The sequence below is a fragment of the Lithobates pipiens genome, unplaced genomic scaffold, assembly GCF_037356315.1.
Source record: "Lithobates pipiens isolate NorthernLeopardFrog02 unplaced genomic scaffold, aLitPip1_a1.2 Scaffold_30, whole genome shotgun sequence".
NCBI classification, from domain to species: domain Eukaryota; kingdom Metazoa; phylum Chordata; class Amphibia; order Anura; family Ranidae; genus Lithobates; species Lithobates pipiens.
Window position 1 is genome coordinate 149,631,099 of NW_027507791.1, and position 21,888 is coordinate 149,652,986.

Consider the following 21,888-nt stretch of genomic DNA (forward strand, 5'->3'; position numbering starts at 1 on the left):
AGCCAGTAGCCAATAGCTTCCGTCTCATAGTTGAATCTGAGCATGCGTGATTTTTGGTGGGTCGGAATTGCATACACACGATCGGAATTTCTGATAGAAAGTTTTTCCATTGGGAAAATTGAGAACACTCTATCAATTTTTGAGTGGCGTAAATTCTTGAGGTCCTGTCATGGACAGACCTTAGGTGGCGTTGTTTCATCTCCAGTTATCCAGAAGGATAAGCCCCTGGTTTTGGTTACACTTTCTTGGGCTGAATCGTCCATCAAGATACAGGCTCTAATTGACTCTGGAGATGCAGGCCTGTCCATCCATGCAAAAATGAAGGGCAGCAGGCAAGAGTTCTAATTGCTCCAAGATGGAGGAGTCTAAAAAAGATAAGATCAGGATCAAGGACACAACAGCAATTGCTGGAGGGAGGGCAGAGAGAGACCAAAAACTGTTTTTTAATTATTATTTTGGAGATTTTTCTTTTGATCTATTTTTTATAAATACAAAGATATCTTTAATGCGGATTTAGTTTATAAAAACATAGAGTTCATTGGCTCGCTGAAAAAACTGGTATTTATTTTCTTAAAAAAGTTTTTTTTTTTTTTTCTATTTGTCCAGACTGGTCGCCGTCTGTGCTCCCCTTGCTGCATTGCCTGGCTGTTGGGCTCAGTGCCTGTGCACTTTTTATAATATCTGGATGATTTTTTCTGCAGGAGATAGGGTTGTGGAGTGGGGGTAAGCACATTTCCTTATTCAAAGCCTTGGTCATGTCTATACACATATATATATATATATATATATATATATATATATATATATATATATATATATATTAAGATAATTTTGGTATGTATTTTGTATGTAATCTGATTTTCATGTCATTTGTTGTCATTTATTTGCTAGCTTGTATATCCCCTGAGGAAGCGATAGCGAAACATGTCGGGATAAGCAATTACAAGCATCCTAACCGAACCACTATATGGACCTCATACTATATGTAACATCCTTGTATATTTAAAAGGCTGTCTTTGTTTTATTGAATTGTTGTTATAATAAATACAAAATTTTATATTTATATTTTTCTAAAAAATACTCCTCTGTTTTTTGTTAATTATAATATTGTACTGTTAATGTCCCATTCTTCCTATATTTGGGTTTCTTTTCCCAAAAATCCAGAATATTGTTAACAGGGATGAAGTGCCATGTATATTGGGTGTTGATGGGAGTTTGAATCATGCTTCAAAAAATGAATATTTAGCGTTTTAATACGCATTTTTCCTCCTTTTGATTCAGCTTCAGTCAACACAACAAGCAAATGTGACTAATTTCGTAAAAGATAAAACTATTAAACTATTGTAATATTGTTGTTATAGACAGGTTTTTTTTTGTTTTTTTTTCCCCTTCTTTACCCTCCAGTTATGGCGGCTTTTAGTGGAGAAGCGTGGAAAGGATTAATGAATAAAATTCATGAATCTCAAAAAACAAGTGAAATAACAGATAAAGATTTGGAACATGCTTTCTCTTTCCTACAACGATTGTTGGAACGTAAAGTACGAGTTTTTTTGGCATAAAAAGTTTTTTTTTAAATATATTGAGAACCATGTAGCACCCTTGGGACTGAGGGTTCAAATTTTTCCAAATTTAAATAAAGTAGATGACCTAATTAAAACTAAGTGGGAAGAAAATCTACAAAATTGTTCATTTCAAATGATGACATTGCTGAATATACAATTTGAACATGACCTCGCACTACTGGACAAAGCTATTGCCCAATGGTACGAGGACTATACATCAGCTACCTCTACGCCTAAGTTCAAGAAAAAGGAATTAGAGATACAAAAACATATTGAAGCATATACGTTGGACATTATTCGTTCTAAGGAAAATAAATACTTGCGTGATTACAATGCATACAATAGTGGTTATGCCTATAAATGGCCTACTAACGAACGTAATAAAGGTTATAAAATTCACAGTCCTATAGAACTAGAAATAATAGACCGGATGAAAATATGTCTTATCTTCTTCCTCTCCCTCTGCTTCATCTAGTCAGTCAACTATTTATAGAGATTAGGGATGAGCTTCATGTTCGAGTCGAACGTACGTTCGACTCGAACATTGGCTGTTCGTGCGTTCGGCGAATTCCGAACGTTTTGGCCGTTCGCGTCAAAATTCGAGTGACGCGCGCGGACCATAATGCACTGCGTTGGCGCAGTGCATTGCTGCCCGATGATTGGCCAAGCATGCACTGTGACCCCGCATGCTTGGCCAATCGCAGCGCCGGCAGCGAGGAGAGCCATGATTGGCCACAGGCATCCTGCCTGTGGCCAATCATAGCTCAGGCTGTGTAGTGCACGCCCCACACTATATAAGGCCGCCTTTGAGGCGGCCTCGTGTAGTGTGTTACTTAGCATCTGAAGCAGTGGGTGTTCTGTGTACCTTCAACACAGTACACACCAATCGTTTTTGGCTGATTTCCTATCTTGCTGCTGTGTAGTGGTTGTTGTCTGTGCCCTGACTGCAGTATACACCACTATATTCACCTCACCTATATAGCTAGTGATCTAGCTTTAACCACTTAACAACTGCCCATTGCCGATTAACGGCTTCAGGGGGGTTGTTTAACTCTGAGAGGCCGTTAATTAATGGCCTCCCAGAATTCTGCTCTCGCGTGCCCCGAGGTGTGCGCACTCGAGAGCATCCGTGACCGCCGGGTCGCATCACGGATCACAGTAAACGGCCGCTCATAGCGGCCGTTTACCACGTGATTGCTCCATCAAATGACGGAGTGATCACTTGGAAACAAACCGGCGTCATGTTATGACGCCTGTTCCTCCCTCCCCTCTCTGTACCGATCGGTACAGCGGAGGGGAAAGAGATCGGTGTCAGCAGCGATGTGGGCTGCATCTGCAGTGCCCACATCGCTGCTCACCGAATTTAACCCCTCAATTCCCTGCCAATACTCTGCAATACCAGTGCATACTCTGCAGTACCCTGCCATTACCCTGCAGTACCCCCCATTACTTTGCAGTAACCCCCATTACTCTGCAGTACCCCCCAATACTCTGCAGTACCCCCCAATACTCTGCAGTACCCCCCAATACTCTGCAGTACCCCCAATACTCTGCAGTACCCCCAATACTCTGCAGTACCCTGCCATTACTCTGCAGTACCCTGCCATTACTCTGCAGTGCAGTACCCTGCCATTACTCTGCAGTACCCCCAATACTCTGCAGTACCCCCAATACTCTGCAGTACCCTGCCATTACTCTGCAGTGCAGTACCCTGCCATTACTCTGCAGTACCCCCCATTACTCTGCAGTAACCCCCATTACTCTGCAGTACCCCCAATACTCTGCAGTACCCTGCCATTACTCTGTAGTACCCCCCAATACTCTGCAGTACGCTGCTATTACTCTGTAGTACCCCGCCAATACCCCGCCAATACTCTGTAATACCCTGCCATAAATTGCCATACCCAGCCATACTCAGAGATACCCAGCCATACTCGGTGATACCCTGAAATACCCAGCCATAGACGCCCCCCACCCCTCACCGCCCTCCGGTGCTTCTACCAACTCGCCAGTACGATCAAAGCCAGAATCTTTTTTTTATTTTTTATTTCAGGCTTCCCAGCCTAGAGGTGAGATGTGGGGTCATATTGACCCCCCAGATTTCACTGTAAAGAGGACCTGTCACCCCATATTCCTATTACAAGGGATGTTTACATTTCTTGTAATAGGAATAAAAGTGATCAAAAATATATTTTTGGGGGAAAAAATGTCAAACTAAAATAAATAAAGTAAAATGAACAATAAAAAAATAAAATAAAAATTAAAGCGCCCATGTCCCCATGTGCTCGCATGTGCCACACATGTGAGGTATCGCCGAGAATGTTAGAGCGAGAGCAATAATTCTAGTCCTAGACCTCCTCTGCAACTCAAAACATGTAACCAGTAAAAAAAAAATTAAAGTGTCGCCTATGGGGATTTTTTAAGTAGCGACGTTTGGCGCCATTCCACGGCATGTGCAATTTTGAAGAGTGACATGTTTGATATCTATTTACTCAGCATAACTTCATCTTTCACTTTATGCAAACATTGGGCTAACAAGTGGTTAATAATAGAGCTTGCAGTCAGTAGTGTTAGGAGATAGTGCGTGCTGTCTGCGTGCTCTGTACCCAGTACATACCGCTATAATATAGGGCAGGCCCCTACTTTCAAACATCCAACTTACAAACATCTCCTACTTGCAAACGCAAGGAGACAGCAGCAAGTGAGATGAAAAAAGATGGACGACAAAACAAATTATACAGGGGTGATAACCCTTCCCTATGTTTTCCAAAAAGCTTAAAGATAGTTTTTTTGACTGGAGCTACACTTTAAAAATGTACCGGTTGAAAATGACAAACAGATTCAACTTAACACTAGTGATGGACGAACTTCCGACGGGACGTTTCGCGAACGCGAAACGCGAACGGACACAAACGTTCGCGAAAACGACCGTTCGCCGCGGGCTCCATTGACTTCAATGGGAGGCGAATTTCGCAAACCTTTAGGTCGAATTTGCGGCCACGGGGTAATTATTAGGGGGTAGCACGTAGTCCCACCACCTGGACAATAGCATAATACATGTATGAGGTGAATTTGGGATCGATAACTACAAGCATTTTTTTTTTATTTGGGAAATTGTTCTGACAATTCAGGACTATGGAGCTAATGAAGGCAATGGAGGAGAGGGAAGGTCAGGGACCAGGGTAGGCAAACAAGAGGGTGCAGGAGATACAGAGCACTGACAGCAGCACCGTAATACAGAGCACTGACATCAGCACCGTGACATACAGCGCTGACAGCAGCTCCGTGACATACAGCGCTGACAGCAGCTCCGTGACATACAGCGCTGACAGCAGCTCCGTGACATACAGCGCTGACAGCAGCTCCGTGACATACAGCGCTGACAGCAGCTCCGTGACATACAGCGCTGACAGCAGCACCGTGACATACAGCGCTGACAGCAGCTCCGTGACATACAGCGCTGACAGCAGCTCCGTGACATACAGCGCTGACAGCAGCTCCGTGACATACAGCACTGACAGCAGCTCCGTGACATACAGCGCTGACAGCAGCTCCGTGACATACAGCGCTGACAGCAGCACCGTGACATACAGCGCTGACAGCAGCTCCGTGACATACAGCGCTGACAGCAGCTCCGTGACATACAGCGCTGACAGCAGCTCCGTGACATACAGCGCTGACAGCAGCTCCGTGACATACAGCGCTGACAGCAGCTCCGTGACATACAGCGCTGACAGCAGCTCCGTGACATACAGCGCTGACAGCAGCTCCGTGACATACAGCGCTGACAGCAGCTCCGTGACATACAGCGCTGACAGCAGCTCCGTGACATACAGCGCTGACAGCAGCTCCGTGACATACAGCGCTGACAGCAGCACCGTAAGCAGCCCCAGGAGGAAGTCAGCACAGCACAGGGATGGTGTGATCCCCTCATAATAAGAACCCCCAGGAGGAAGTCAGCACAGCACAGGGATGGTGGGAGCCCCTCATAATAAGAACACCCAGGAGGAAGTCAGCACAGCACAGGGATGGTGGGAACCCCTCATAATAAGCAGCCCCAGTAGAAATATGACACCGCTCAACCTCTTCAAAGAGGAGGGTAGGGGCATATAGTACGGTGTGCTTTTTTGGGTCAGGGAAGTGAGCCAAATGAATTAAGAAGGTCTGTGTGCTTGATTCCAAAAATTGTTTATAGACATATACATGGTCTACTGATCACATGTGTTGAATTCCTCCGAGATCCATGCCTCATTCATTTTTAGAAATGTGAGGTAGTTAACACTGTGGTGAGCTAGGCGAGTACGCTTATCGGTCACAATCCCCCCTGCTGCGCTGAACGTCCTTTCGGACAGGACACTGGATGAGGGGCAAGCCAACAGTTCGATTGCAAATTGGGCAAGCTCTGGCCAGAGGTCAAGCCTGCCCACCCAGTAGTCTAGGGGTTCATCACTCCTCAGAGCGTCCACATCGGCCGTTAACCCAATGTAGTCGGACACCTGACGGTCTAGGCGTTCCCTGATGCTGGATCCGGATGACACCTGTCGATGGGTCGGCTGAAAGAATGACCTCATATCCGAAGTCACCAACACATCTTCAAACCGGCCTCTTCTTGCAGGCGCTGTTGGATTGGTACCCGCAAATCCTTCTCTGGGAGTGGGAATTGCTCCTCTGCCAGCGCACGCAAAAGCAGAATGCAGCATTTCTCGAAGCAAGGCCTGGAAGTGCTGCATTCTGACAGCCCTCTGCGACGGCGGTAACATTTCCGCCATTTTGTGTTTGTACCGGGGGTCTAAGTACGTTGCCACCCAGTACTGGTCCTTGACCCTCATGCTTTTTATACGGGGGTCCCTATTAAAACACTGGAGCATGAAGGCCCCCATTTGCACTAAAGTGGAAGCGGTGTGGTGGCCTGGCTCCTGCTCATCATCCAGGATAATGTCGTCCTCTTCATTCTCCTCTCCCCATCCTCGCACAACAGGGATCCCAGAAAGGTTTAAAGCATGCTCTTCTTGCTCCTGCTCATCCGCCCCGGCACCATCCTCCTCTGACTCCTCATCAGACTCCTGTTGTTGACTTGTCTCAGATAGAGTAGCCCCCCCTGGGAATTCATCCAGCATTGCGACTTCCTCATCTTCCCGCTCCTGCTCCTCCACAGCCTGATCAATGACACGACGCAATGCACGCTCCAGAAAGAAGGCATAAGGTACCATGTCACTGATGGCGCCATGGCTGCGACTGACCAGTTTGGTGATCTCCTCAAATGGCCGCAGAAGTCTGCATGTGTCGCGCATGAGCAGCCACTGGCGCGGTGAAAAAAAACCCAGCTCCCCAGAACCGTTTCTTTCGCAGAGTTCATACAGGTAGACGTTAACTGCACGTTTCTGCTGGAGCAGCCTATCAAGCATATAGAAGGTTGAGTTCCATCGCGTCGGGCAATCGCAAATAAGACGTCTGACCGGCAGATGGTGTCGCCGCTGAATGTCAGCAAGGCGAGCCATGGCCGTGTAAGATCTTCTGAAATGGGCCGAGATTTTCCTTGCCTGCCGCAAGATGTCCTGGACCCCAGGGTATTTGACAAGGAATCGCTGCACGACCAAGTTTAAGACGTGTGCCATGCACGGCACGTGCGTGATTTTGCCCTGTTTCAATGCGCTAAGCAGATTGGCACCGTTGTCACACACCACTTTACCAACTGTCAAATTGAGCGGTGTTAGCCACTCATCTGCCTGTGAACGCAAAGCTGAAAGGAGTGCCGGGCCAGTGTGGCTCTTTGCTTCCAGGCACAACAGACGCAGCACGGCATGGCAACGTCTCACCTGGCATGTGGAATAGGTTCTGGGGAGCTTGGGCGGTGCAGTGGAAGAGACGCTAGCAGCGGAAAAGGAGGAGGCAGCTGAGGAGGAGAGGGAGGAGGATGGAGTAGGAGGAGGAGAAGAAGAGTCAGGCCTGCATGCAATCCGTGGCGGTAAAACCAAATCTACACGGGTGCCACGGGTTACATGCTTGACGGCCGTCAGAAGGTTCACCCAGTGGGCAGTAAAACTGATATACCTTCCCTGCCCGTGTTTGCTAGACCACGTGTCTGTGGTCAGATGTATCTTGGCACCGACACTGTGTGCCAGAGATACATTCACTTGCCGCTGAACATGGCCATATAGCTCTGGGATGCCCTTCTCTGAGAAATACTTCCTTCCTGGGACCTTCCATTGTGGTGTTCCAATGGCCACAAATTTGCGAAAGGCCTCCGAGTCCACCAGTTTATATGGCAGTAGTTGGCGGGCTATGAGTTCTGACAAGCCAGCCGCCAACCGTTGGGCAAGAGGGTTATCCGGCGTCATCATTTTTTTACGCTCAAACATTAGGCCCACGGAAGCCTGCCTTTTTGCAGAAAAATGTGAGCTTGGCGTGATGGAAGGTGGAGTGGAGGACAATTGTGAGGAGAGAGGAGAAGGAGAAGTAGAAGACGAGGCTGGACGGTGAGAGCCTGCAGTGTGGCTTTGTGTGTTCCGTTGCTCCCACTGGGCTCGGTGATGGCTGCTCATGTGCCTTCTTAAGGCGGTCGTCCCTAGGTGAGTATTGGGCTTACCGCGACTAACGCGTTGACTGCAAAGATTGCAGATGGCAACGCTATTGTCAGCAGCGGACACGTTAAAAAAAGCCCACACTGCGGAGCCATGTGCCGGTGTCCTGGGAGCGCCAGATGTGACCGTACATGGTCGATGACTCGCTCCTGATACATTTGCAGTCTGCTTTGTCCCTGCTGTGCAATGTAAGTCATTGCTGCTTCTCCTCCCTATCTGCTGGTCCATATCTCCCTCTGAACTCCCCTCCTCTTCCTCTCTTGTGGGCACCCACGTGACATCACTAGACACGTCATCATCAACGTCACCTTCCCCACCGCTATAAGTAGAGTAGGCAGCAACACCGGGGACCAACCTCCTCCTTGGGCTGATCTGGGTACTGGCGTCAGACTGCTGAGTAGCGCTTGTTGCTACCTCCTCTTCCTGATCCAATACCAAGAGTGGCTGCGCATCAGAAATGTCCTCTTGATATGGATCGGAAAATAATTCCAGTGACTCAAGCGGAAGGTATGTGGTGGTGGTGGTGGTGGTCGTGTTGTTGGTGGTAGTGTCTTTGGGGGTGCACATAGCAGAGAGTGAAGAAGAGGGTGCAGATCGAGAGGATGAGGAGGGTGCAGAAGAGTAAGGCTGAGCGAGCCACTCAACCAAGTCTGGTGCATCCTTTAAAGTAATTGAACGCACCTTCTGCAACTTCCCACTTTGGCTCAAGCCTGTTGCTCCTGCCCTACCCCTACCACCCCTGCGGAAGGGCCTGCCTCTTCCTCTGCATGTCATTTTTTAAATGACCCTGTGACAAAACTCTTAGTCCCTATACCGCTGAAGGACTGCTGCAGTATAGGTGAGCGGTCAGCAGTGGTGCACGTCAACCCTATCTATTGTGGACCTATAGCGGTCCTTACAGAACAGCAGACTGTACCGCACTCAAGCCTATGTACCGTAGCACCCTATACCAAGTTACCAGTCCTTATAAGAACTTTTGTGGACCAAGCAGGTTGTGTATTAGTGTTTAGCAGACTGTACGTCAGTCCCTATACCGCTGAAGGACTGCTGCAGTATAGGGCAGCGGTCAGCAGTGGTGCACGTCAACCCTATCTATTGTGGACCGATAGCGGTCCTTACAGAACAGCAGACTGTACCGCACTCAAGCCTATGTACCGTAGCACCCTATACCAAGTTACCAGTCCTTATAAGAACTTTTGTGGACCAAGCAGGTTGTGTATTAGTGTTTAGCAGACTGTACGTCAGTCCCTATACCGCTGAAGGACTGCTGCAGTATAGGGCAGCGGTCAGCAGTGGTGCACGTCAACCCTATCTATTGTGGACCGATAGCGGTCCTTACAGAACAGCAGACTGTACCGCACTCAAGCCTATGTACCGTAGCACCCTATACCAAGTTACCAGTCCTTATAAGAACTTTTGTGGAACAAGCAGGTTGTGTGTTAGTGATTAGCAGACTGTACGTCAGTCCCTATACCGCTGAAGGACTGCTGCAGTATAGGTGAGCGGTCAGCAGTGGTGCACGTCAACCCTATCTATTGTGGACCGATAGCGGTCCTTACAGAACAGCAGACTGTACCGCACTCAAGCCTATGTACCGTAGCACCCTATACCAAGTTACCAGTCCTTATAAGAACTTTTGTGGACCAAGCAGGTTGTGTATTAGTGTTTAGCAGACTGTACGTCAGTCCCTATACCGCTGAAGGACTGCTGCAGTATAGGGCAGCGGTCAGCAGTGGTGCACGTCAACCCTATCTATTGTGGACCGATAGCGGTCCTTACAGAACAGCAGACTGTACCGCACTCAAGCCTATGTACCGTAGCACCCTATACCAAGTTACCAGTCCTTATAAGAACTTTTGTGGACCAAGCAGGTTGTGTATTAGTGTTTAGCAGACTGTACGTCAGTCCCTATACCGCTGAAGGACTGCTGCAGTATAGGGCAGCGGTCAGCAGTGGTGCACGTCAACCCTATCTATTGTGGACCGATAGCGGTCCTTACAGAACAGCAGACTGTACCGCACTCAAGCCTATGTACCGTAGCACCCTATACCAAGTTACCAGTCCTTATAAGAACTTTTGTGGACCAAGCAGGTTGTGTATTAGTGTTTAGCAGACTGTACGTCAGTCCCTATACCGCTGAAGGACTGCTGCAGTATAGGGCAGCGGTCAGCAGTGGTGCACGTCAACCCTATCTATTGTGGACCGATAGCGGTCCTTACAGAACAGCAGACTGTACCGCACTCAAGCCTATGTACCGTAGCACCCTATACCAAGTTACCAGTCCTTATAAGAACTTTTGTGGAACAAGCAGGTTGTGTGTTAGTGATTAGCAGACTGTACGTCAGTCCCTATACCAATGAAGGACTGCTGCAGTATAGGGCAGCGGTCAGCAGTAGTGCACGGCAACCCTATGTATTGTGGACCGATAGCGGTCCTTACAGAACAGCAGACTGTACTGCACTCAGGCCTATGTACCGTAGCACCCTATACCAAGTTACCAGTCCTTATAAAAACTTTTGTGGACCAAGCAGGTTGTGTGTTAGTGTTTAGCAGACTGTGCGTCAGTCCCTATACCGCTGAAGGACTGCTGCAGTATAGGGCAGCGGTCAGCAGTAGTGCACGGCAACCCTATGTATTGTGGACCGATAGCGGTCCTTACAGAACAGCAGACTGTAACGCACTCAGGCCTATGTACCGTAGCACCCTATACCAAGTTACCAGTCCTTATAAGAACTTTTGTGGACCAAGCAGGTTGTGTGTTAGTGATTAGCAGACTGTACGTCAGTCCCTATACCAATGAAGGACTGCTGCAGTATAGGGCAGCGGTCAGCAGTAGTGCACGGCAACCCTATGTATTGTGGACCGATAGCGGTCCTTACAGAACAGCAGACTGTAACGCACTCAGGCCTATGTACCGTAGCACCCTATACCAAGTTACCAGTCCTTATAAAAACTTTTGTGGACCAAGCAGGTTGTGTGTTAGTGTTTAGCAGACTGTGCGTCAGTCCCTATACCGCTGAAGGACTGCTGCAGTATAGGGCAGCGGTCAGCAGTAGTGCACGGCAACCCTATGTATTGTGGACCGATAGCGGTCCTTACAGAACAGCAGACTGTAACGCACTCAGGCCTATGTACCGTAGCACCCTATACCAAGTTACCAGTCCTTATAAGAACTTTTGTGGACCAAGCAGGTTGTGTGTTAGTGATTAGCAGACTGTACGTCAGTCCCTATACCAATGAAGGACTGCTGCAGTATAGGGCAGCGGTCAGCAGTAGTGCACGGCAACCCTATGTATTGTGGACCGATAGCGGTCCTTACAGAACAGCAGACTGTAACGCACTCAGGCCTATGTACCGTAGCACCCTATACCAAGTTACCAGTCCTTATAAGAACTTTTGTGGAACAAGCAGGTTGTGTGTTAGTGATTAGCAGACTGTACGTCAGTCCCTATACCAATGAAGGACTGCTGCAGTATAGGGCAGCGGTCAGCAGTAGTGCACGGCAACCCTATGTATTGTGGACCGATAGCGGTCCTTACAGAACAGCAGACTGTAACGCACTCAGGCCTATGTACCGTAGCACCCTATACCAAGTTACCAGTCCTTATAAGAACTTTTGTGGACCAAGCAGGTTGTGTGTTAGTGATTAGCAGACTGTACGTCAGTCCCTATACCAATGAAGGACTGCTGCAGTATAGGGCAGCGGTCAGCAGTAGTGCACGGCAACCCTATGTATTGTGGACCGATAGCGGTCCTTACAGAACAGCAGACTGTAACGCACTCAGGCCTATGTACCGTAGCACCCTATACCAAGTTACCAGTCCTTATAAGAACTTTTGTGGAACAAGCAGGTTGTGTGTTAGTGATTAGCAGACTGTACGTCAGTCCCTATACCAATGAAGGACTGCTGCAGTATAGGGCAGCGGTCAGCAGTAGTGCACGGCAACCCTATGTATTGTGGACCGATAGCGGTCCTTACAGAACAGCAGACTGTAACGCACTCAGGCCTATGTACCGTAGCACCCTATACCAAGTTACCAGTCCTTATAAGAACTTTTGTGGACCAAGCAGGTTGTGTGTTAGTGATTAGCAGACTGTACGTCAGTCCCTATACCAATGAAGGACTGCTGCAGTATAGGGCAGCGGTCAGCAGTAGTGCACGGCAACCCTATGTATTGTGGACCGATAGCGGTCCTTACAGAACAGCAGACTGTACTGCACTCAGGCCTATGTACCGTAGCACCCTATACCAAGTTACCAGTCCTTATAAAAACTTTTGTGGACCAAGCAGGTTGTGTGTTAGTGTTTAGCAGACTGTGCGTCAGTCCCTATACCGCTGAAGGACTGCTGCAGTATAGGGCAGCGGTCAGCAGTAGTGCACGGCAACCCTATGTATTGTGGACCGATAGCGGTCCTTACAGAACAGCAGACTGTAACGCACTCAGGCCTATGTACCGTAGCACCCTATACCAAGTTACCAGTCCTTATAAGAACTTTTGTGGACCAAGCAGGTTGTGTGTTAGTGATTAGCAGACTGTACGTCAGTCCCTATACCAATGAAGGACTGCTGCAGTATAGGGCAGCGGTCAGCAGTAGTGCACGGCAACCCTATGTATTGTGGACCGATAGCGGTCCTTACAGAACAGCAGACTGTACCGCACCCAAGCCTATGTACCGTAGCACCCTAGACAGACCAAGTTACCAGTCCTGATAAAGAGCTTTGTGGAACAAGTGAGTTGTGAATGATTAGCAGACTGCAGCAGAAGGGCAGCAGTCAAGTATAATATTCTTTCTATATTTGGAAGAAAGAATATTATACGTGTACAAGCCTATTACCGTACCACTGATACCAGTCCTGAAAAGAACCTTTGTGGAACTAATAGTAACAGCAAGTCTTTAAAATTATCCTCACTGCCTGACACACTGCTTCCTGCCTGTCCCTATACAAATTGGCAAAAAAGAGTAGGCTGGAACGATTAGCTGGAACAGCTCTTTTGTGGACCTGATAGTAACAGCTAATGATGATGATGATGATGATGATGAAGAAAGACTAATCTGGCTGAGCTGTCCCTAAAATAGCAGCATACAGCGCTCTGTCCCTTTATCTAAACTGACAAAAGAAACTCAGGCTGCTGACCTAACACCTATACCAGTCCTGAAAAGAACTTTTGTGTACCAAATAGCTAGCGTTTTCTCTGTCCCTACTCCACACAGGATCCTTTCCCTACAGTGACAGAAGAAAGAATGTAAAATGGCCACCGGATCGGGTGTATTTATAGGTTAGGGGGAATGTCCAAGTGTCCATGAGCTGTCATGTCTCAATTGGTTGTCCTGTAACACATGATAAACGTGTCACGAAAGGTTAAAGTTCTTGTATACATTAAACACGTAAGTCCGCCGGGGCGAACGACGGAAAAAGGCGTTCGAACCCGCGGACGGCGAAAGTCGGAAATTCGCCGCGAAACGACCGCCGGGCGAACCGTTCGGCCATCACTACTTAACACAACAAACCTACACAGTCCCTGTCTTGTTTGCACCGCCTGTATACTGCTGTTCTGAGTATATAGGGCCTGGGGGCCACACGCATTTCCTTTTTTTAATATGGGTACGGGGTTCCCCTTAATATGCGTACAAGACCCAAATAGGCTGGTAATGGGCAGGGAGGGCTACCCATGCCATGTTTCTCAATGATTTTCAACCATATTGCAGGAACCAGATATAACATTAAAACCGCAAGCAGTTTTAAATGGTGTTATTTCCGTTTAATGTCATTTTGTGCAGGGACTGTTCTAAACACGGGAAACACGTGGCACTTCACAGGCATACTACAGACACCCCCCAGGCACCATATTTAAAGGAATATTTCACTTTTTTTTTCACTTTAATCGTCATTAAAATCAGTGCTCCCGCCAAAACGGCCGTTTTTAAAACTTTTTTTTGCAGTGACCCATGTCCCCTGAGGCAGGAGGCAGGTCCCCAAACCCTTTTTAGGACACTATCTTGCATATTAGCCGTTAAAATTAGCACTTTCCAATTCGAACGTTCGAGTCCCATAGACTTCAATGGGGTTCTAACGTTCGTACCGAACGCGGGGGTCGTTCGCAAGTTCTGGTGCGAACCGAACCGGGGGGTGTTCGGCTCATCCCTAATAGAGATCTTACTGGAGATCGACTCCCCAAGAGAAGAAAGGGAAACACGGATACAGCCTCTTCTGAATTACTACACTCCCATATGGGTACTCCTTTACCACCTTTAGCACAATCTACTTCTTCTAAGCAAGTATCGTCACGTTCACTTACTATGTTTCAACCACCCTCTGCACCTTCTTTTCGCAGATCATCTGCTTCTGCTATTCCTATGGTCACATCTATTCCCACTAATAGCACTTCCACTATAATTTCTACCACGGTGAGTAATCCTAATCAGAACATTATTATCTCTCCCTCGGGCACACCCCTCCCGGCTGATCTCCGTGTAGCACCAATTTTTTTGGGGAAGGAATCCCCTCCAATCCCAATGAAATAGATAACTCTTTAGATAACTATGATAAAGATAACTTGTTCTGAATTCTCTATTATCAACGTATCCTCTTATTCATTAACGGATTATGAAGAAGAGGTTTTGAAACTTGGTTTAACTTTTTGTCCTAACACTAACACTGACAAGTTTGATTTGATAAAATTTGTGCATTTATTCGCCCGCAGACTTCTATTTAAAACTATATTTGATAAAAATAGAGCTGAATCATTTCAGAACCCATCTGAACTTGCATTAAAAGATAGTATAATTGAACATCAGGCTGTATAGGACCTAATGGATTTATGGGAGGAGGGGCATGACACTGTGGACGACCCGGGAATAATTGAATCCGCGGGCTTGTCCATAGATGCCGTGTCCTTCCCCCCCCCCCACAGTCTTATAAACTTAAATCAAATGCCTTCCCTTTGTTAAATTCTAACCCTAACATATGGGCTTTTACTCAACAAGTTTGCCAAATGATTGAAAAAAGTTCTCTTACATCGACTCGAACTTCAAATCTTACTAAACAACAACGAGAGGCCTTACATTCTTTGCAATCCAACTCTGACTTAACGATTAAACCAGCTGACAAAGGTGGCAACTTGGTTATTATGAATAATACACAATACATCCACATGTGCCATAATATACAAAAAAATAGAGACTGGTACCGCCCTATCTCAACTACAATAATCTCAAACTATGACGCACAATACCGTCAAATAATATTTAAAGCGTACAGATCAGCAACTATAGACAAGAACACTTGGGAATTCTTGAACACAAAGGACCCTAAAGTACCTACTTTTTATGCGCTTCCTAAGGTGCATAAGTCCTTAACCACTTGCCGCCTGCCCTATAGGCAATTGACGGCTGCAAAGTGGTTGCATAATCCTGACCGGACGTCATATGACGTGATCAGGATTATGAGCCGCTGCGCGCCCCCGGGGGCGCGCATCGCGGCGATCGTTGTTGTGGGGTGTCAGTCTGACACCCGGCAACTACGATCTCGGTAAAGAGTCTCCGACGGAGACTCTTTACCACGTGATCAGCCGTGTCCAATCACGGCTGATCACAGTGTAAATGGGAAGAGCCGGTGATCGGCTTTCCCTCACTCACGTCTGTCAGACGTGAGTAGAGGAGAGCCGATCGGCTGCTCCTCTGACAGGGGGGGTCTGTGCTGATCGATTATCAGCACAGCCCCCCCGAGGATGCCCACACTGGACCACCAGGGACACCACCAGACCACCAGGGAAAAGGTAATCCTCCCTAGACCACCAGGGATGCCAGTCAGCACAATGGGTGCCAATCAGTGCCCATAATGGATGCCAATCAGTGCCCACAATGGGCATCACTGATTGGCATGCATTATTGTTTGGCACTGATTGGCATCCATTACTATAGTATAACACCAATGCCGCCTATCAGCGCCCACCTGTGCTGCCTATCAGCGCCCACCTGTGCCGCCTATCAGTGCCCACCTGTGCCGCCTATCCATGCCCACCCATGCCCATCTGTGCCGCCTATCCATGCCCATCTGTGCCGCCCATCCATGCCAATCCGTGCCAGCTATCAGTGCCAATTTGTGCCACCTATCAGTGTCCGTCCGTGTCGCCCATCCGTGTCGCCTATCAGTGCCACATATCAGTGCCACTTCATTGGTGCCACATTGGTGCCCATAAGTGCCACCTTATCAGTGCCCAATAGTGTAGCCCCATCAGTGCCCATCAGTGAAGGAGAAAACGTACTTATTTACAAAGTTTTGAAACTGAAACAAAAAAAAACATTTTTTTTTCAAAATTTTCGGTATTTTTTTATTTGTATCGCAAAAAATAAAAACCGTAGAGGTGATCAAATACCACCAAAAGAAAGCTCTATTTGTGGGGAAAAAATGATAAAAATGTCATTTGGGTACAGTGTAGCATGACCGCGCAATTGTCATTCAAAGTGCGACAGCGCTGAAAGCTCAAAATTGGTCTGGGCAGGAAGGTGTTTAAGTGCCCTGTATTGAAGTGGTTAATAGAACCGCCAGGTAGACCTATTATATCCAGTTGTCAAAGCCTTACAGAAAATGCTAGTTCCCTAATTGACAACTATCTACGCCCACATGTTATATCTTTATTTTCCTATATTAAGGATACTATCGATCTCCTTAAAACTATTGAGGAAATTTCCTTACCTTCCAATGTTTGGCTCGTCACGATCGACGTTGAGTGTCTGTACAACGCCATCCCTCATGAGAAAGGGGTTGGGGTTGTGCAGGCCTTCTTAAATGAGAGAGGTCCATCTAGTGCCAAATATAGTGAGTTTGTACTTGAACTTTTGAACTATGTACTACGACATAATGTTTTCCTATTTGGTCAAACCCAAGGTACAGGGGGTTGCGATGGGGACTAAATGTGCCCCATCGTATGCCAACCTGTACCTGGGGGGATGGGAAAAAGATATGTTTGCACATGATGAAGTGGCTCCCCTTATTGATAATATTTCAGCCTGGTATAGATATCTGGATGACATTTTAACCACTCCAATGAAGTGGCACTGATGAGGTGGCATTGATGGACACTGATATGTGGCACTGATAGGCGGCACTGATAGGCGACACGGATGGGCGACACGGATGGACACTGATAGGTGGCACAAATTGGCACTGATAGCTGGCACGGATTGGCATGGATGGGCGGCACGGATTGGCATGGATGGGCGGCACATATGGGCATGGATAGGCGGCACAGATGGGCATGGATAGGTGGCACAGATGGGCATGGATAAGCGGCACAGATGGGCATGGGTGGGCACTGATAGGCGGCACAGGTGGGCACTCATAGGCGGCACAGGTGGGCATTCATAGGCGGCATTGGTGTTATACTGTACTAATGGATGCCAATCAGTGCCAAACAATAATGCATGCTAATCAGTGATGCCCATTGTGGGCACTGATTGGCATCCATTATGGGCACTGATTGTCATCCATTGTGCTCACTGGCATCCCTGGTGGTCTAGGGAGGATTACCTTTTCCCTGGTGGTCTGGTGGCATCCCTGGTGGTCCAGTGTGGGCATCCTCAGGGGGGCTGTGCTGATAATCGATCAGCACAGACCCCCCTTGTCAGAGGAGCAGCCGATCGGCTCTCCTCTACTCGTGTCTGACAGACGCGAGTGAGGAAAAGCTGATCACCGGCTCTTCCCATTTACACTGTGATCAGCCGTGATTGGACACGGCTGATCACGTGGTAAAGAGTCTCCGTCGGAGATTCTTTACCGAGATCGTAGTTGCCGGGTGTCAGACTGACACCCCACAGCAACGATCGCCGCGATGTGCGCCCCCGGGGGCGCGCAGCGGCTCATAATCCTGATCACGTCATATGACGTCCCATCAGGATTATGAAACCACTTTGCCACCGTCAATTGCCTATAGGGCGGGCGGCAAGTGGTTAATCTTTTGGTCAGGAACTGAACTTGAATTAAATCATTTCTTTCAATTAATCTCAAATAATGACTACAATCTCCGTTTTACTTTAAAATATAGTAGAGAGGAAGTGGAGTTCCTAGATTTAAAGATCGGTATCAAACCTGATGGCTCCTTGGCTTCCTCGCTTTTTAGGAAGCCAACAGCTGGCAATACTATTTTACACGCAGAAAGTTTTCACCCACCATCACTAATACAGAGTATACCATATAGCCAATATCTTAGACTCAAGCGTAACTGCAGCCAAGAAAAGGATTTTAAGCAAGCTGCTAAGGCACTCTATACTAGGCTTAAACTACGTGGATATAGTCACAATAGTTTAAAGAAAGCATATAAACAAGTCAAGATGAAGAATAGGAATACACTTATCTTTTCCTCTAAACCTCGTGAGAATACTAATACCGTGAGACTAATCACTAGACATTCAAACCAAAATAAGATTTTTAGAGATATTTTACATACATTTTGGCCTCTGTTATTGGCTGACCCTGTTGCTAAGAAGTATGTTAACAAGTATCCAGAGATAACCTATAAGCGAGCACCCTCATTGAGGAACCGCTTGGTACACAGTCACTTTACCGACCCTGAAAGTGTTACTGAAACTAGGAAACCTGGCACATACTCTTGTGGACATTGTGACATGTGCCGTTATATGGCTAATTGTGCTAAATTCAAACTACCTAACGGCAAATGGCACAAACCTAGATTCCATGTGACATGTTCCACGTCAGGCATTGTCTACCTGGCACAATGTCAATGTGGAGGATTCTATGTGGGAAAGACTAAAAGAGCTTTTTCTGTACGCATGCGTGACCATATCAAACCCATACTTAATAAAAAAATGGTCACTGCGGTTAGCAGACACGTTGGTATATACCACGCCTTTGATTCCAATAATATTCGGTTTCAAGCTTTGGACCATATTCCACTAACTTCGAGAGGGGGCAGCGTTGACAAAACCCTGCTTCAGATCGAGGCAAGGTGGATATTCAATTTAAAGGCAACCATGTTCCCAGGCTTTAATGAAAATTTAAGTTACAGATCATTCCTTTGAATTTTGTTGGGCTCTTTAGATACCTTTAAGACTTTCCCTAATTGCCTTTATGATGAGTGGGGGGTACTGTAGGGGGTTATGTGTGTTTGTTTAGGCTTTTTTTTTTCCTCTTGCTATTTGTTTAATTTTATTTATTTATTTTTCTTTAGTAATATTAGTTTAATTGATAAATGTATATTAGTATATATGTGCCATTGATATATTTATATAATCCCTTTTTCGCTACTTTTGTTCTGTCTTGTTTTGACATGACCGGGGCTTTGAAGTCTTATCTCCTTGTCTTGCAGTCAGTTTGGTCCAGGACTGCTATATATTGGGCTTATTGACTTAGGTATGTGCTTTCCCGGTCTCCCCACTGGTTCCTGCAACTTCCATCCGGGTGTACGGACGCCGATCCATTGGCTGTGCAGCTGCGGCAATTATAGGAGAGCATACGGACACCCAAGGGCATTCCCGTTTGATTTCTCTTTGTTTTCAACGGGTTGCCCATATTTTTGACAGTATCTGCTGCTAGATCGCTTAAGAAGGCTTTCCATCTAAGGGGTGGACGGTTTTAGAACACTCTAGCCATACATTTCCATCGTACACACTGATTGGCTTTCAGTGTGATACGTAATGCCGGTGATACCACTGGAGCATTAGGGGAAATGTAGTTTCCTTCCCCTCTTCCGCCTCGAGCGCATGCGCAGTGCAGTCACAGGTGTCCGCATTGAGCCGGTGACGTCAGACGCCGGCTCGATGGACGGTGACTATATAGTCGGACACAACTACACCCGGCTTAGTCACGGAGGAGCTGCGCTTGGGAGACATACACATCCATACTGCCAGTAAGAGTACTTATAAGCGGAAACCTTTACACAGATCCTTTTTTAATCTTTATCCTCTATATGGTAATCCCATCCTTTTTGTCTCTTATATATTGCAGACACCCGTGAAACAAGCTGGATAGCTTGTGGGTGCTAGCTTACAGCATTGCATATCATCTTTAATTGGCTATCAGATACCCTTATTGGTTCAGTTGGAACATAGGACTGTATGTGAAAAAAACTCTTCCCTTTTTGTAACCATGTAAGTAACTATAATAGTATGTGAATATATTTATCCTTCTGCCCTTTTTATATAAAAAATATATATACTTTTTTCTCTTATAAGTCTATAAGTAGCTTAAAATGTCTGCCCTCTTAAACAAAAAGTTTGGATGACTATAGAATTATCAAAATAAACAATTATTTTGGAGATTTTTCTTTTGATCTATTTTTTATAAATACAAAGATATCTTTAATGCAGATTTAGTTTATAAAAACAGAGTTCATTGGCTCGCTGAAAAAAATGGTATTTATTTTCTTTTTTTTCGATTTGTCCAGACTGGTCACCCTCTGTGCTCCCCTTGCTGGATTGCCTGGCTGTTGGGCTCAGTGCCTGTGCACTTTTTATAATATCTGGATGATTTTTTCTGCAGGAGATAGGGTTGTGGAGTGGGGGTAAGCGCATTACCTTATTCAAAGCCTTGGTCATGTCTATACACACACACATACATATATATATATATATATATATATATATATATATATATATATATATTTATATATTAAGATCATTTTGGTATGTATTTTGTATGTAATCTGATTTTCATGTCATTTGTTGTCATTTATTAGCTAGCTTGTATATCCCCTGAGGAAGCGATAGCGAAACATGTCGGGATAAGCAATTACAAGCATCCTAACCGAACCACTATATGGACCTCATACTATATGTAACATCCTTGTATATTTAAAAGGCTGTCTTTGTTTTATTGAATTGTTGTTATAATAAATACAAAATTTTATATTTATATTTTTCTAAAAAAATACTCTTCTGTTTTTTGTTAATTATAATATTGCACTGTTAATGTCCCATTCTTCCTATATTTGGGTTTCTTTTCCCAAAAATCCAGAATATTGTTAACAGGGATGAAGTGCCATGTATATTGGGTGTTAATGGGAGTTTGAATCATGCTTCAAAAAATGTTTTTTAATTGTTTGTCTATGTCAGGGCTGGGCTCAGCACTTCCTTCTCTGAGCTGGCCGCTCAGCTGTGGCTAATTGCCAATACCCATCTCTCTCCAGTTACTCAGCTGTTGTTCATACCCTGCTTGTCAGTCCTGCCTACTTAAGCCATCCAGTCCAGAGGGTCTCTGCCTTCGCCTTGGTCAACATCACAAGAAACCTCTCCTGCGTTCCTGTTTAACCACTTAACAACTGGACCATAGCAGAATAACGGCTACAGAGCGGTTGTTTAACTCTGAGAGGCCGTTAAATAATGGCCTCCCAGAATTCCGCTCTCGCGCGCCCCCTGGAGCACGCACTCGAGAGCATCCACAGGACCCGACGCATCACGGATCACAGTAAACTGCCGCTCATCGTGGCCGTTTACCACGTGATTACTCTGTCAAATGATGGAGCGATCACTTATAAACAAACCGATCGTACAGCGGAGGGGGAAGAGATCGGTGTCAGCAGTGCTGTGGGCTGCATCTGCAGTGACCACATCACTGCTCACCAAAATTTAACCCCTCAATTCCCTGCCAATACTCTGCAATACCCTGCCAATACTCTACAATACCCAATACCCTGCCAATACCCGCCAATACTCTGCAATACCCTGCCAATACCCGCCAGTACTCTGCAATACCCGCCAATACTCTGCAATACCCTGCCAATACTCTG